This window comes from Hyperolius riggenbachi, chromosome 9 (assembly GCF_040937935.1).
Source record: "Hyperolius riggenbachi isolate aHypRig1 chromosome 9, aHypRig1.pri, whole genome shotgun sequence".
Classification (NCBI taxonomy): domain Eukaryota; kingdom Metazoa; phylum Chordata; class Amphibia; order Anura; family Hyperoliidae; genus Hyperolius; species Hyperolius riggenbachi.
The window spans coordinates 230,739,576-230,755,797 of NC_090654.1; the positions used below are offsets into that span (position 1 = coordinate 230,739,576).

General features: G+C 44.4%; 1 protein-coding gene across 2 annotated transcripts in view; it reads right to left on the reverse strand.

Annotated features, from left to right (window-relative positions):
• The window catches only part of TTBK2 (tau tubulin kinase 2), a 214,666-nt gene extending 200,813 nt beyond the window's left edge, over positions 1 to 13,853 (reverse strand). For both annotated transcript variants that reach the window (XM_068254143.1, XM_068254140.1), the window contains exon 1: positions 13,661 to 13,853. The gene's annotated coding sequence lies outside the window, so the exon portion shown is untranslated. The remainder of the gene's footprint in view (positions 1 to 13,660) is intronic.
• Between the last annotated feature and the right edge of the window lie 2,369 nt (positions 13,854 to 16,222).

A 16,222-nucleotide genomic window follows, 5' to 3' on the forward strand; every position in this document is an offset into this window, starting at 1 on the left:
GCACCTGTTAGTCTTACCGATAACGGTGTTTCTGTACAGCAGCTGGGATACCCTCTGAGTGATGGCTCCGCCCATGCTCAGAGGAAACACAAAAAGAAAGTATAAAAAGCTCCGCCCCCCTCCATCCTCCGTGTATAAAAAAGTAAGACCGAAACACCGAGTGAAGAGGAGCGAAGCACCTCCTAGTGACCCACTCAAAATGGAAGACAGGTATAAGGAAATGTGACAGGCCAAGAGAGGTTAGTAGACGGTATCCCAGCTGCTGTACAGAAACACTGTTACCGGTAAGACTAACAGGTGCTTTCTCATGTCCATCAGCTGGGAAACCCTCTGAGTGATAAACAAGTAAAAAACCCACCTAGGGAGGGACTACCACCTGTAGCACCTTTGTTCCAAACAACAGATCCTGTTGCGACAAAACATCCACTCTATAGTGCTTGATAAAAGTGGAAGGACTTGCCCAGGTAGCTACTTGACATATCTGTTGAATCGAGGCACCAGCTCTTTCTGCCCAAGATGTCGATAAGGACCGTGTAGAATGTGCCTTGATGCTTGATGGTGGAGTGGAGTCTGAGACCTTATAAGCTAACGAAATACCCTCACAAATCCATCTCGCTATAGTCTGTCTAGATGCCTGCTGTCCCTTGTTTTTCCCTGAAAAAAGAACAAATAAATGAGAAGACTTCCTGAATTCTCTTGTCTCAGCTAAATATGCAAGGATTGCTCTCCTAACATCTAAGGAATGAAACTCAGCTTCTTTCGCACAGGAAGGATTGTCGCAAAAAGGTAAGACAATATTCTGAGTACGATGAAAATCTGAAGAAATTTTAGGTAAATAGTTGGGATCCAGACGTAAAACAACCTTGTCTGGAAAAAATAGTAAGAAAAGGATCTTTAATCGAGAGATCTTGAAGATCCCCTAGGCGTCTGGCCGACGTAATCGCCACCAAGAAGGCAACTTTCAAGGTAAGAAATTTAAGTTCAAATTCTTCAATGGGTTCAAAAGGGGGCTTAGTTAGCACATTCAAAACCAGAGACAAGTCCCATTGCGGCAAAACCTTTTGCCTCACAGGGGTGGATTTCTGGACTGTACGAAAAAAAATCCTTCAACAATCTTTCATGTGCTAAAGGTCTGTCCAGTAATATTGATAAAGCCGAACACTGTACCCTTAAGGTATTTAAAGCCAAACCTTTTTCTAGGCCTTCCTGCAAAAAAATCTAAAATCCCCCCAATTTCATTCTGATTTCTGTTATTGGAGGAACACCAAGAGAGATACACTTCCAAGTCTTTCTATAAATCTTATGAGTGACTGGTTTCCTGCATTTGACAAGTGTCTCAATCACTTTATCTGAGACGCCCTTATTTTTTAACATTACCCTTTCAGGGTCCAGGCTGAGAGTTTGAATAACTCCGCCCTGGGGTGAAATAATGGACCCTGCGGTAAGACATCTGGTCTGACTGGTAGACTCAGAGGTGGTTGGACCGAGAGACTGAGCAGAGTAGAGAACCACACTCGCTTGGGCCAGGCCGGGGCGATTAAAATTAGATTTGCCCTCTCTTTCTGTAACTTCTCCAACACTTGTGAAAGCAACCTGAGAGGAGGAAAGGCATAACCTAGATTGAATGTCCAAGGGATCGATAGGGCATCCAACCCCAGAGAACTCGGACAATCGTGGACCGAGAAGAACTGCGGAAGTTTTGCATTTTTTGGAGAGGCTAAGAGATCCATCTCCCTAGCTTTTCTGTGATCCAGAGAAAAATCTCTGGATTCAATTCCCATTCTGCATGATCCACTTCGTGGCGGCTTAAATAGTCCACCTCCAGGTTCAAAATTCCCTTGACATGGACCGCGTCCAGTGACAGAAGATTTTCTTCTGCCCAAAGCAGAATCTCCGCCGTCAGCTGAGCCAAAACCGTCGATCTGGTTCCCCCTTGTTTGTTGATATAAGCTATTACTGACACATTGTCTGAAAAAAATGAGGACATGTCTGGATAAAATCATGTTTTGGAAGGCTAGAATTGCCTCCTTTACTGCCCGTAGTTCTCTGAAATTGGATGATTTTCTGGCTATTGGTTTGGACCATCTCCCTTGAGCATGATGCCCCATTGCTGTGGCCCCCCAGGCACTGGCATCTGTATGAATCCTTACTGGATCTGATTGTTTCCAGATCTTCCCTTGTGTTAAATGAATGGGCTGCAACCACCAGTGAAGACTTCGTTTCACATAAACTGGAACATGTACTGACTGCTCTAATGTTAGCTGCGTCTTGTCCCACGTCTTTAACAGCCAATTTTGAATAGCTCGACTGTGAGACTGAGCCCAAGGTACTGCTGGAATGGAAGCTGTCAATAGGCCTAACACCTTCATGATCTGTCTGATTGACATTTCTTGAAGCAATAAAAGCTCTCTTATTGCCTCTTGCAATTTCTCTATTTTCCATGTAGTGAGACAAATTCTTTCCCCCACTGAGTCTATCACATAACCTAGAAACACAATGGACTGGGTTGGATTTAGATTCGATTTCTGGTAATTCAGAATCCAACCCATGTGGGATAGAATCTGGATCACCAGATCCCTTTGCACTTTGACTTTTTCCTCTTTATTGGCAAAAATAAGAAGGTCGTCTAAGTAAGGGACAATTATTATCCCCTGCTGTCTTATCACCTTCATGACTTCTGACAACACCTTTGTGAATATTCGGGGGGCCGAGGCAATCCCGAACGGTAGGGCCTGGAATTGAAAATGGTAGATTTGACTCCCTATCTGAACCGCAAATCTCAGGAACTTTTGGTGGGAATCTGCAATCGGAATGTGTAGATAAGCGTCCTGTAGGTCTATCGACACTAAGAATTCCCTTCCCTGCAGAAGAGACCTTATAGAATATATGTTTTCCATCCTGAATTTTTGTATATGTTACGGCCAGAACCCGAAGTGTGGCCACTTCGGGTTCTGGCCGGCCAATGTGCAAAGTGGCCGCAGCGCAGCGGCCAATGTTAGAAATGGAAAGTTTACATTTATTTTACAGCCGTCTCGCTGCGGCCAAATGTATTAAAAGTTGCTTAATTTAATTAAATATAGCCGGCGGCAATGTGATAGATGAAGCCGCCGGCTTTCGCACTGCCTCCTCCTCCTCTCCCCCGCCTCTCTCCTCTCCCTGCCTCCTATACGACATACGGAGCAGCCGGGCGGGGACACGCGTGTCCCCGAGAGTCGTTCGTCGCGGCAGGGGAATCCTGCCGTTCCTGCAGAGCGGGCGCTGGCAGAAGCAATGTCTGCAGCCTCCCCGCTCTGCTTCCCCTGCCGCGACGAACGACTCTCCCGGCGGCTCCGTATTGTATGGAAGGCGGGGACAAGGAGAGAATCGGGGGGGAGGCAGTGCGAAAGCCGGCGGCTTCATCTATCACATCGCCGCCGGCTATATTTAATTAAATTTAAGCAACTTTTAATACATTTGGCCGCAGCGAGACGGCCGTAAAATAAGTGTAGCTTTGCATTTCTAACATTGGCCGCTGCGCTGCGGCCACTTCGCAAATTGGCCGGCCAGAACTAGAAGTGGCCACACTTCGGGTTCTGGCCGTAACATATACAAGAAACGGATTCAGGGAGTTTAGATTCAGTATAAACCTGAATTCCCCGTTTGCTTTGGATACTAGAAACACATGAGAGTAATATCCTTTTAGCTCCTGAACTCGAGGAACCGAAACAATTACCTTTTTTACAATTAATTTCTCTATTTCTTCTATCAGACCTCTGGCTTTGGCCTGATCCTGAGGAAGCTGGTTTATGAACACCTGGGAGGAGGTCGAACAAAAAATTGAGGACGATATCCCTCCTTTATAATTTTCAAAATAAATGGATCTGGCTCGATTGCTTCCCATTCTGACTGAAAATAATGAAGCCTCCCTCCCACGGGCAATAAGTCATTTGTTATCTTTGGGGGGGGGGGGGGGGGGGATTCGGTTTTGCAAGTGCAAACCCTCCCCTGCCTTTACCCCCAGAAAAGGACCATTTTCTTTGCTGTGGCTGATTTTTTGACTGCTCCTGTATTGGTTTTTTAAAAAGACCCTGAGGCCTGTTTTTAAACGCCTTCCGCCTAGTTGGAAATGGTTTACCTTTCTCTGCAGATCTAGAAAGGACCTCATCTAATTCTTTCCCAAATAAAAGCTCACCTGAGAAAGGAATGGCACATAACTTGTTTTTGGAAGTTAAATCTCCTTCCCAAGTTTTGAGCCATAAAGCTCCCCTGGCTGCGTTGATAAGGGCCGTGGTTCGCGCTGAAATACGAACTATTTCCACCAACGCATCCGCCAAAAAAAGCTACCAACTTAAAAACCACTGGTAGAGACGTAACATAATCGTTTAAATCTGAACCAGATTTAATGTGGGTTAGTAAATCCATACTCTTAAATTGCGGGATATACATGTAGCCGAGACCCCTGGTAAAAAAAAAGCGAATGACGCCGATTTCCAAGCCTTTTTGAGTAAAAGATCTATCTTTTTGTCCATGGCGTCCTTCAGGACACCCGCATCCTCAAAAGATAGATCCAAACCTTTGGAGTATTTGTATAAGGCTGCATCCAATTTTGGACACTTAATGAACTGATTAATATCAGACTCAGAGAAGGGAAACTTCCTTTTTGCTGCTTTAGGAATAAAAAGTTTCCTCTCCGGCTCCTTCCACTGTGATCCAATAATCTCTTTAATTGACTGATGGAACGGAAAAACCCGACCTGACTGTTGGGCAAGACCTGAATAAACTAGATCCTGAGCTGACAACTCTTTTGGTGTTTCAGGAATCTGCTCAGTGGCGTAGACCGCCTTCAATAATTAATTGATATCGTCTGTATTACACAAAAATCTAGACGCCCTTTTCATTTCATCCTCTGAGTCCTCCCCTGAGTAAACATTTTCCCCCTCCTCTATGTCAGAAACATATTCCCTACCCTCAAACTCCTCTTCCTCCTCCTTCTCTAATGTATCATTCATATCTCTTAACTGATCTCATAATGTTTTTAAAAATAGACGAAGACTCAGAAGCAATCACTGCATCTATACATGTCTGACACAAAAAGGTTTTTGCATAACTAGATGACAGTTTAGTAAAGCATTGGCAACATTTCTTAGACCTTTGTCGCCCTGCTGAACCTGCACTAGATCCAGACTCCACTTTAGCCTGAAAAACATGACAAGCAAAAGGATAAAGGGTCGATTAGGATCAAATTACTATGTACAAATAAACCAGGGAGAAGGATTCCCCACTCACCCCACCATCAGTGTGTGCGTGACCAGCGGCTCCACTGGCTGAGGTAGACGCCGTAGATGCATCCGGGGCTGTGGAGGCAGCAGCTGGGTTGGCAGAAGTCTCCTCCATAATGCTGCCACCTCCACACGCCAGGCATCTTAAATGCTCCACGCCGTCCCGCAATGCAACTTCCGGCCCGCCTCCCATGACAACCTCCGGAAATTACGTCACCGCCGGATGTCGTCATAACTCCCAGATCTGCTTCGCGCAGGAGGAAGGCGGCAGCCGGACAGCCCAATTCCACCCGTGGGCATCCAGGCGTAATGGCAGCACCTGCAGCAGCCACCTCGCGTCCGATGTCGCATCCTGCGACCAACTTCAGCCACCAGGTACCGTGCTCCATGACCCTCTCACCCTCCAATTAAAATAAAAAAGGGGAGCTGCACTTTCTCCGTGTGTTTCCGGACAGAAACACAAATGAATTCCAGTCCACCAAACGAAGTTGCGATCACAATCCTGCCCTCCCAAAAGGAGCCTAGGATTTCCCTGTAAAAAAGCAGGAAATAGTGCAATACTGCCTTTTAAGAAGCACCGCGTGAGTCACTTCAATAATTTGTGTGAATCAAGGCCTCCACCCGGACTATAAGAAAACAAGGGGGATCTATATGCCCCCTCTGTGAGTCTCACTCACCAGATTTCTTCTTGAGTTTTATGCAAACAAGCCCTCCTTCCTGGGCAACAGCAGCAGAGAACACCTTCAAACACAGAGCGGAACTTGCATAGTGTAAAAAAGCTTTAAAATTTATTAATAAAATGCTTAAAAGATCTGCGTACCAGATTGAAGATCATACAAGCGCTTTCTATGTGTGCCAGCACCGCCGCGGTCGGATCTCCGCTGCACGCCACAGTCCCCGCTCTGATCAGTTCCCCCTTCCGTCCTGCGTGAGCTAGGAGTCACGCAGGACGGAAGGGGGAACTGATCAGAGCGGGGACTGTGGCGTGCAGCGGAGATCCGACCGCGGCGGTGCTGGCACACATAGAAAGCTCTTGTATGATCTTCAATCTGGTACGCAGATCTTTTAAGCATTTTATTAATAAATTTTAAAGCTTTTTTACACTATGCAAGTTCCGCTCTGTGTTTGAAGGTGTTCTCTGCTGCTGTTGCCCAGGAAGGAGGGCTTGTTTGCATAAAACTCAAGAAGAAATCTGGTGAGTGAGACTCACAGAGGGGGCATATAGATCCCCCTTGTTTTCTTATAGTCCGGGTGGAGGCCTTGATTCACACAAATTATTGAAGTGACTCACGCGGTGCTTCTTAAAAGGCAGTATTGCACTATTTCCTGCTTTTTTACAGGGAAATCCTAGGCTCCTTTTGGGAGGGCAGGATTGTGATCGCAACTTCGTTTGGTGGACTGGAATTTATTGGAGAGTGTGTGTACTCGGTTGAAGTCTGCGGATCCCCAATACATAATTGGTGACATTTGTGCTAATTTATATATTTATATTACTGTGGAGCGCTGTCCTTTTCTCCTCTCCTGGGAGTGATCCTTGAGAAACACAAATGAACTGAGGTTGGAGGGGGGACGGGAGCTTTTTATACTTTCTTTTTGTGTTTCCTTAGAGCATGGGCGTTCTGAGGAAACTCAGAGAGCATCACTCAGAGGGTATCCCAGCTGATGGACATGAGAAAAAAATTATCAGACTCCTCAGTTTAAGAAACCATCGACTCCGATACCAGGTACCCAGAAATTGCTCCAATGCCAATTGCTCAGCCCTGCCTTTAACAGATGAACCACTGCTGAGAGTATAAATGCACTTACAAGAGGATGACACCAAAAGGACTACCATACGTTTTATTTGATGCACACACAAAAAAAAGACATCATATGGAGTGTTATTTTCCTTCAGGTATTCTACCTTGATTGACATTTCAGGCGACATTTTTGGTAGGGAAACCTAACCCCCTTCCTACACGTGAGGCTCAAAGCTTTTTAGTACAATATCTAGCAAATAAAGCCATTTATAGTGCATATAAAGAAAGCAATTTTATCTGTATCTGAAAGCTGTGCTCCTATGGTAGAGAAGCATAAAGGGGACAAGCATAAATCAGTGACAAGCAAAGAGGGAAATGTTTTGCTCATCAATCATTTGCATTCCTCAAGTCCCATCCTTCTCCCAGACTGATCAATGGTGAAAGTCTCAGGTGTGCTGTATAGACTTGGACTTGTACAAGGCATCCCTTGTGCAACATAGCAGGGAGGAGGCTGTCCAGACGTGACACTAGCCTGCAGGCTAGCAGCGTGTTCTGGTCCTATGACATCACCGGACATCACCGGACAGCAGGGGTAGAGCTCAGCCAAAGAGATCCAGGAAGGATCACTGACTAAGCAGCATAGAGGGGTGGGAGATGCTGTACACATGCTGGATTCTTGGCAGAGGCAGTTATCTAATGTGTACAGAGCTTAAAGCGGTATCGTCACCATAAAAATCAAATTTCAACAGCAACTGGTCTGAGTGTATTAAGTGATAAAGATGCTAACCCTGCATTCAAAACTTTTTCTGCTGTTATGATTTGGAGTTATCACATACTTAAGGAACACTGGCCCTTTAGTAGTCGTGCCAAAGAATTGCACGCTGGGGGTTCTTTTTATCTATAATCTATTCCTCCTCTTCCCTTTATTTCCCTGCCAGCTTCTTATCTGAAACCTAATCCCCTACTCACTTGTGTTTACAAGCAAGGCTGAGGCGACTCAGCGACTGGAGGAGACAAGAAAAAAGTAAAGGGCAGAAATGACATCACGAGTTAGCCTTAACTGTGGGCAAAAGACATGGCCCCCACCAGGAACAGAATTCTCATAATTTACTATATAATATTTACTGAAATCAAAACGTGGACAGTATAATACATGTGTTATGAAAGTAGATCAAGTATTTATCTACTTCTATATGTGTTTTTTTTCCCTGGCATAGTATGGCTGATCCTACTGCTTTAAAGAGAACCCAAGCCAGAGCTTGGGTTCAGAAACAAATACGCAAGGAGAACCTAATGAGGCTTCCCCTAATGTCCCCTGGTCCCCCTCTGCTCACCCGGACCCCCCCCCCCCCACCCTCTGCTGATTGGGGCAACGCTCCTATCCCATGCATTCCCTTAATGTTCTCTGGTCCCCCTCCACTCACCAGGAACCCCGTCCCCCCTGCTGATCAGAGGAACACTCCTATCCCATGCATGAGCGACTTCCCTTAATGTCCTCTGGTCCCCCTCCGCTCCCCTAAGCTAGCATGGTTTTGGTCAGGGTTTCTCAACTCAGTCCTCAAGTACCCCCAACAGTGCATCTTTTGTGGACATCCAAAGAGGTAGTCAATTAGCTCTGATGAGACCAATTACATTACTTGTGAATGGTTGTGATTTTCTGCAAAACATGCACTGTTGGGGATACGTAAGGAGTGAGTTGAGCTAGACTGAGATGAGCAAATGAGGAAGTCCATAAGGAAATTCCGCTAAGCTGATTGGATGGACAGCACCCTCTCGAACTGCTGGGTTTCTGATAGGTTGTAGAAATATGCCCACAGTATTCAGCCAATTAGAGCACTTCAAATTGTAGACGTTGCTTTGATTGGAGAACTGTTCCCACTAGGTCACCTAAACCATACTAGCTCCTGCTTCCCCTCCTATTCAGAATGATGATGTACAGAAATTTGCATAAAGTTGATTTTATAAAAAAAATAAAATTTAAAAAAAAATATTGTAAATCGTTTTTATAACAAATTGTGTGTAATCGTCCTTTGTTCAATGCGTAAGATTAGAATTCAATCACAAAGAAAAAAATATATATATTTTTTCCCCAATATTTGGGTGTCATTTTCATCTACAACCTGGAAGTCAAACATTGCTCCCCTGCAGATTACCTACACATACTTCAAACAAATCAGGCTTAAATATACTTATTCAAAGCAACCAGGCATTGATTTGAATTTTTACTGTCCACCTCGCTAAGTAAAACGTGCTGGCTGACATAGTCATCAGTGTGAAGCACAATCTGATTTTCATCTTTGTACAGGAAAGGCAACAGCTGTGTGTACAGAGGATGCTGGGACTAACCTCTGTAGTAAAAGTGGCTGCTCATATCTCTTGCACACACCCAGAGGATCAGCTGCTCCACAACAATCACTGTTCCTCTCTGCAGAGCCCATGACTGACACGAGCCAGCTGATTTAATTTACAGCATGCACATGTGGAGTCATGTACATCATCGTACACCTCCCCCATTTCAATAGTCTTAATTTAATTTTATTCAAGAGCACAGAGAGACGGAGGGGTTAATTGCGCTTTGCAGTAAGGAGGTGATTGCTATGCAATGTGCTGGGAAATTCTGCAGCACTGTAGACATGGAAAGCTACACAGAGCAATGAGCGACCTGCAGGATCTGCATTCATACAATGAATGACAAAAATCACTGTTCCCCACACATGTGTAGTTCTAAAGACATATCTTGCTCACCAAACAGCAAAACTATGTTACGATATCCATTTACCTCCTGAGGCAAGATTATAAACAAAAATAAATAGGCGAGAAGGAAACTCATTCAGACTGACAGAGTACTACACAGTACATACGGTATAGCTGTGATCCATCATGATTTGGTTAGTGACTCTGATAGGTCAATTACAATCAGGAAGACAGAGGAAAGAAAACAACTTTATACACTCGCTATCATCTTGGTGGTCTGAATGGAACAGCCAATTTCTATTCGTATCAGCAGAGTAGAGCTTAGAGCCAGCAGAACACTATGACAGATTATGAACCAATTACTAAAACGGTAGGCCATTGTCACCTCCACAATGTAAATAATACCTTTTGTATGTCACACAGCATGAAATCAAATCACACAAAAACATAAAAATGCAGGGGCAGGATTTATTAAAAATCAGTTTCTTGAAAGGACAGGGTAGGAAATCAGCAATTACAGAAGGAGGCCTCTTTCCTGAATCGTGCTGTACCGTGGGGATTTTCTGTTCCATAGGGGTGCGTTCAGTAATGTCATCCTCAGTAATGACGAGGAGGAGGGGAACCTTCAGTCAGTACAATAAAGAAATAGCTGATTGCAGAGCCCCTCCCTACTATGCCTCTGTATACATACACACTCCACAGTCTGCTGTAGCCAATGCCATTCTACGCACACCATCATTTCAATGCAGAAGACATTTTTTACAACAATGCAGAATACACATTTTTGGCAGCCTAAGCAACCTGCATACAATGTACGCAGATGTAGAGCGCTCTCCTCCTCTCTATACAGATAACGCACAATGGAATTCATATAAAATGATGATAAAATAAACATACGACCAGGAATACAGGTTATACAAATGGCTTCCTGCATATACACGCAATTATGTATGACTGCTACCCAGTAAGAAATAGAGTTTAATGTGCATTCAAGATGCTTGGAAGAATGAGTCATATTGTGAAGACAATGCTTCCTAATCCATCAATAATCACATTGTATTAATATTACAACCACAGCTGATTTGTGTACGGGCATTTTTTCATACATTCATTTTTTAATGATACATAAAAAAATTACCAAACTGAATTCTAATGGGCTTTACTGTAAAAATACATAGAATTCCATCTAACAGATTTTAATTGCATTAAAATTTAACTAAAAACACCAAAACATATGGAGGCCTTCTAAAAGAAAGTATTCTTAAATATAAATAAAAATGATGCAGTGTAAGTTCACAGTGGTACGGTATGGTCATGTGTTACAAACATACATAACGCAAAACAGCGCACTACAAGGAAAAACCTATGCGCCTTTCACAGTGCACACATTGCGTTGTGGTATAACCTGCTGCATTAGGTTAAACATACTGCACACAGTACTTCAGCCTATTGAAGATGTTACAATGTTTGCATATGCGCACTAATGCCTGCAGCAGGCGCCAAATTAAAAAGATAATCATACTCATCCATTAGCTTTGTGGTTTTAACAGCGAATGTGCCATAAAAGACATGTTAATGTGAACGCAAAATCTTATGTGTGACTTTGCGTTGTGATTTTGTGTTGCGCCTTTAACATTGCACCACAGCGCGACGTCCCACTGTGAACCTAGCCTAGGGTAGCATAGCGCTGTAAGGGGCCCAAGGCCATTTTAGATTGGTACAAAATAGTCAGGTAAGTACAGTATCACATTTCCAAAAATACTTTCTGCTTTAAGAAGGCAAATTTCTGTTCTGCATAGCGTTTTTTCTAAGAGGGCTTTTTGGTCCTTTTAAGCTCCTTACACACACACCTAAGAGTTCACCATGCTGGATGATGTGCATTTCCAAAAAAACATGGGTTTGTGATTAATGCATGGTTATCACTAGTTGTGCCATCCACTGTGCCATGGTTTAACAGATTCGATAACAATGGATCGAACGTAAAAAAAATGGATGAAGTGTGGTAGGGAGATTAAAGTTCACATACGTCTGTTCTGAAGTGAGTGGTAAAAAGCTAGTTGTGGTGATATTCCAACTAAATTTTCAATTGAATTTCTTCTAAAATCTGATCAAAACTAAGTGGCGCAAGGCAGTTAAACTACTGCCATTTGCCTGTCTAATTGCAATCAGGGAAATATTAATTGTTTATCTAATTAAGTAAACATCACAAAGAGTATGACCAGTTTCAAAAAGATTTCTTCAACATTTCACAGAACTAATTTGGCCAGAATGTGGGTGGTCCTCAGTTAAAAAATTGAGACATTCTTCATCCAGTTGAGTATTGTCCATTCCTTGGAAAAAGTTCACTGGGTATTCAAAAAGAAAACCAGAAAAAAATGCCAACATTTTGAAGCCTATCAAAGCAAAGTGCTGTGATGGGTGGAGCAATCGCCACCTGTCAGTCCACGGGTGGCCGTTGGTGGAAGAAGTATGGACCTTGAACGGCGCTTGTCAATTCAGAAACATCTAGCCAGGTGACAGCCATCCACCAAACATTGCCAAAGATGGTTTTTGTTCACAATAGGCCTAATGCTGATCTCAGCGGCATGTGTGGATGATGCTAATCTGACATATATCCAACAAAGTAGAGGTCAACATTCATCTGTACTAGCCCTTACTAACACTCAACTTGGCACGGAGCAGTGCATTTCAGCGCTGCTAGATTTGGGCGCAGCCAGCGCCGCCATAGACTATAAAGGGATTCAGTCTATAGCGGCGCTCAGTGAGTAACGACGGCACCGTCAGAAGACGGAGCCGAGGTTGCTTAAAAATCATAATAATTCGGCTTCCAGCAACCGCTGGAAGCCAAATTATTTCATTCCCCCACTATCCATGGCGGCCTGGAGGGGGAATAGTAATTAATTTGGCCCGGACTTGTGCAGAAGCAGGACCAGCCATATAACAGCTGGATCCTGCACCCAAGTCTACCAGCGCCAAATTCAAATGTACTCACTTGGCAGTGTCCCCAAACTGCCACTACCTATACTACTATGCAATAAGGCCTCATGCAACATAAGTGAATGAGACCAAGCAACCAAAAGCACAAAATACAAGCGGTCAGACTTTTTTTTTTTTTTTTTTTTTATACCCCTCACACTGGTGTGAATAAGCATAATGACTTCAGTAGGAAACCCAGGCCAAGCCATTATCAGCATGGAGTTTGTACGTTCTCAACACATTTGCATGGGTTTTCTCCATTCACTCAAGTGTCTTCTAACATCCACTGGTATGTTATCCGGCTTCCCCAAAGATTGGCCTTAGGCTATAGTATGCTATATCATGGACATACTGTGAATTTCCTCATTGAGCAGTTGGTAACATGAATACTTGATAGCATTTTGTAAAATGCGATTAATTGTAGCCCAGGGAAAATGTTGGCACTATACAAACTCATTATTATTATTATAATTCCATCCAAAGCAATGGGCATGAAGTGCCTGAAAATGCTTCACTACTTTAACGCCTGGCATTTTTCAGCGCCCATTCAAGGGGCTCATTAACGGTACCATTTTTCATCAGATGCGATCTTTTGACACGATTTTTACAATCTAATTGTACAGAAAACTGCGCAGTGTGGCAAAAATCAACGTAAAATGATTCTATGGTCAATTGGAACGGAAAATGGAATCAATCCGAATGTTGGATTTTACGATCAAATCGGAAGAGAGAAAATGCCCTAATCGACTTTCGTAAGAAATCGCATCAAAAGAATGCATCTGATGAAAACATTGTAGCATATATGGGCACCTTTTTAGAAAGGAACCCATAGGAAGATGCGTCTGGCCTTCAGTACCATGGTACTCCAGAGGTGGAAGTACTACCTGCCCCAGCAAGCCCTGCTAGGTACTGACAGCATTGGCACACTGGGATGTGAAGTGCCACTTATTGGCCAGACCTGTCATCACACCCAGCACTGTACCAGTCTCTTACCTCAGTGCTGGAAGGAGCCCCGGGGTGACATTCCTTGCAGCCCCCACTGAGCAGGGGTGAAAAGCCTTTATGACGAGATGAGCGCTCCGGTCACCTCTACCCCGCAGTAACTATCCAATGAGGCACATCCATACCGGTTTCCTAACGTCGGTGCCGTGCATGGCCGTCCCTTCCCCCACCCCGGTCACCGGCTGCTCCCCCCACTCTCCATCACTGCAGCACCAGCGACGTCACAAGCTACCTTACCAACACAAGCCACAGCCTAGCATGCTAGACATGGCCGCGCCCACACACAGAATAACCCCTCCCCGACAACGCTTCGACTGTGTGGATTGGTCAGTAGGCAGAGCTAACCAGAATGGCCATGTTAGTCGTCCTCAAACAAGGGCGGGGTTTCAGACTCGGCTTCTGCAAGCCCCGCCCCGGCACGCCTTGCGAATGTCTAAAATTTCATAGCGAATGCGGTTACCTGGGAGAAGCGTCACAACAGTGCTGCGCCTGCGCCCACCGGGCATGCTGGGAGTTGTAGTCATGGCTTAGCTGTCAAGTGGAGGAATGGATGGAATTAAAAATGCACATTCTCTTTATTGTCTTGTATATGTCTGTTGCTGAGACAAACGGGCAAAGTTTGGGAACAGTGTGCATTTATCAGACCACTACACAAAGTCTGAAAGTATGGAGTGAGTATATATATATATATATATATATATATATATATTTATATATATATTATTATTATTATTATTATTGATTTATAAAGCGCCAACATATTCCGTGGCGCTGTACAGAGTAAGAAACAAACGTGGGGTACATAATAATACAGACAATGGTGTACACCAATATACAAGATACATAATTAGTGACAAAATACAAAGAATGATACAAAATACAAATTATAGAATTGGTAATGACAGTGATAAAATTAACATGATGAATAAAATGTATAATGGTTACCAAGACACAAAAGGGGGAGAGAGCCCTGCCCTTGCGAGCTTACAATCAAATATACACACACACACACAGTATATATATCCTAATTTTTTTTGAAACTTGCCACCCAACATTATGTAAGGAGAGGGGGCACACTTTTAGGGCTCGTTCACATTGTGCTATGTTCGCGTGGCCTTCCGCGTTGGGCAGGTTTGGTGGCTTTTTTTTTCGATTCCTGTCAATTACCTGCACGCTGTTTTTTGTTTTTTTTTTTAAAACACTTTTCTAAGCGGTTTTGCCAAGCGATTGCGGTTTTTCACTTCTTGACTTCAGTCAGGAAGTGAACTTTTTGAATCGGAAAAGAATAAATACAATGTATTTATTCTTAAAAACGCAAAAGCAATCACTGCACAAAGCGATTTTGTGAGCATTTTGCATTTCTCCTATACCTTCCATTGAGGCGGAATCGCCACAAAAATGGTCCATGCACCACTTTGCTGTCCGCCCAGTGCACAACCTGCGCCGATGTGAACATTCTTATAGACATTCATTGCACAAGCGTCTGGGGGGTGTTTTTAAAAAGCGCACGTGGGTGAAAACAGGCCGAAAACGCCTGCAGTGTGAACGAGCCCTTAAAGGGAACTTTAACTGTAAAAAAAAAAAAAAATAGTTTTACTTACCTGGGGCATCTACCAGCCCCCTGCAGCCATCCTGTGCCCTCGCAGTCAGTCATGGCTCCTCTGGTCCCCCGCTGCCAGCTAGTTTCGTTTTTGCCAACTGGGAGTCGGCCGGCCGCCATGCTATTTTTTTACGCATCCCTGCTGGTGTAGGAAGCTATTGCAGACATTAACAAGTACATTTTTACGTGGTACGGTTGTAATGCGTACAATTTTACGCATTACAACTGTAACGCGTAAAAATGTATTTGTTGATGACAGCAATAGCTTCCTGCTCCAGCAGTGATGTGTAAAAACGTACGCATGGTGGCCGGCCGACTTCCAGTCGGTTACAACAAAACTAGCTGGCAGCGGGGGACCAGAGGAGCCATGAGTGACTGCGAGGGCACAGGATGGCTGCAGGGGGCTGGTAGATGCCCCAGGTAAGTAAAACTCATTTTTTTTTTTTTTTTACAGTTAAGGTTCCCTTTAGGCTGCTTACACACAGGGACGTTACAGGCGCACGTTAGTGCGCCTGTAACGCTCCCCCAACGCACAGCAATGTAACTCAAGTGGGCTGTTCACACAGCCCACGTTGCGTTACATGTAACGCTGTACGTTACCCGGAAAGTGCAGCATGCTACGGCGTTAGAGCGGCTATAGCCGCGTTAGACTGTTTACACATGCGCAGTAGGGGGCGGAGAGGAGGCGAGGAGAGCAAGCTACAGTAGCCGCGCACATGGCTACTTAATATTCACTGCAATGGCGGCCGCTGATTGGCCGGCGGGACCACGTGATGCGGAGTGTCTCGCTCCGCGTCACGTGGTCCCGCCGGCCAATCAGCGCCACTCTGGGAGACTTTATCGGAATAGAGCCTCCTAACGCGGCTCACTCTACCGTCGGCTCTTGCAGCACCATACGTTGTGTTAGGTGCACGTTATGCGACCTTAACGTGGCACCTAACGCAACGTCTTGG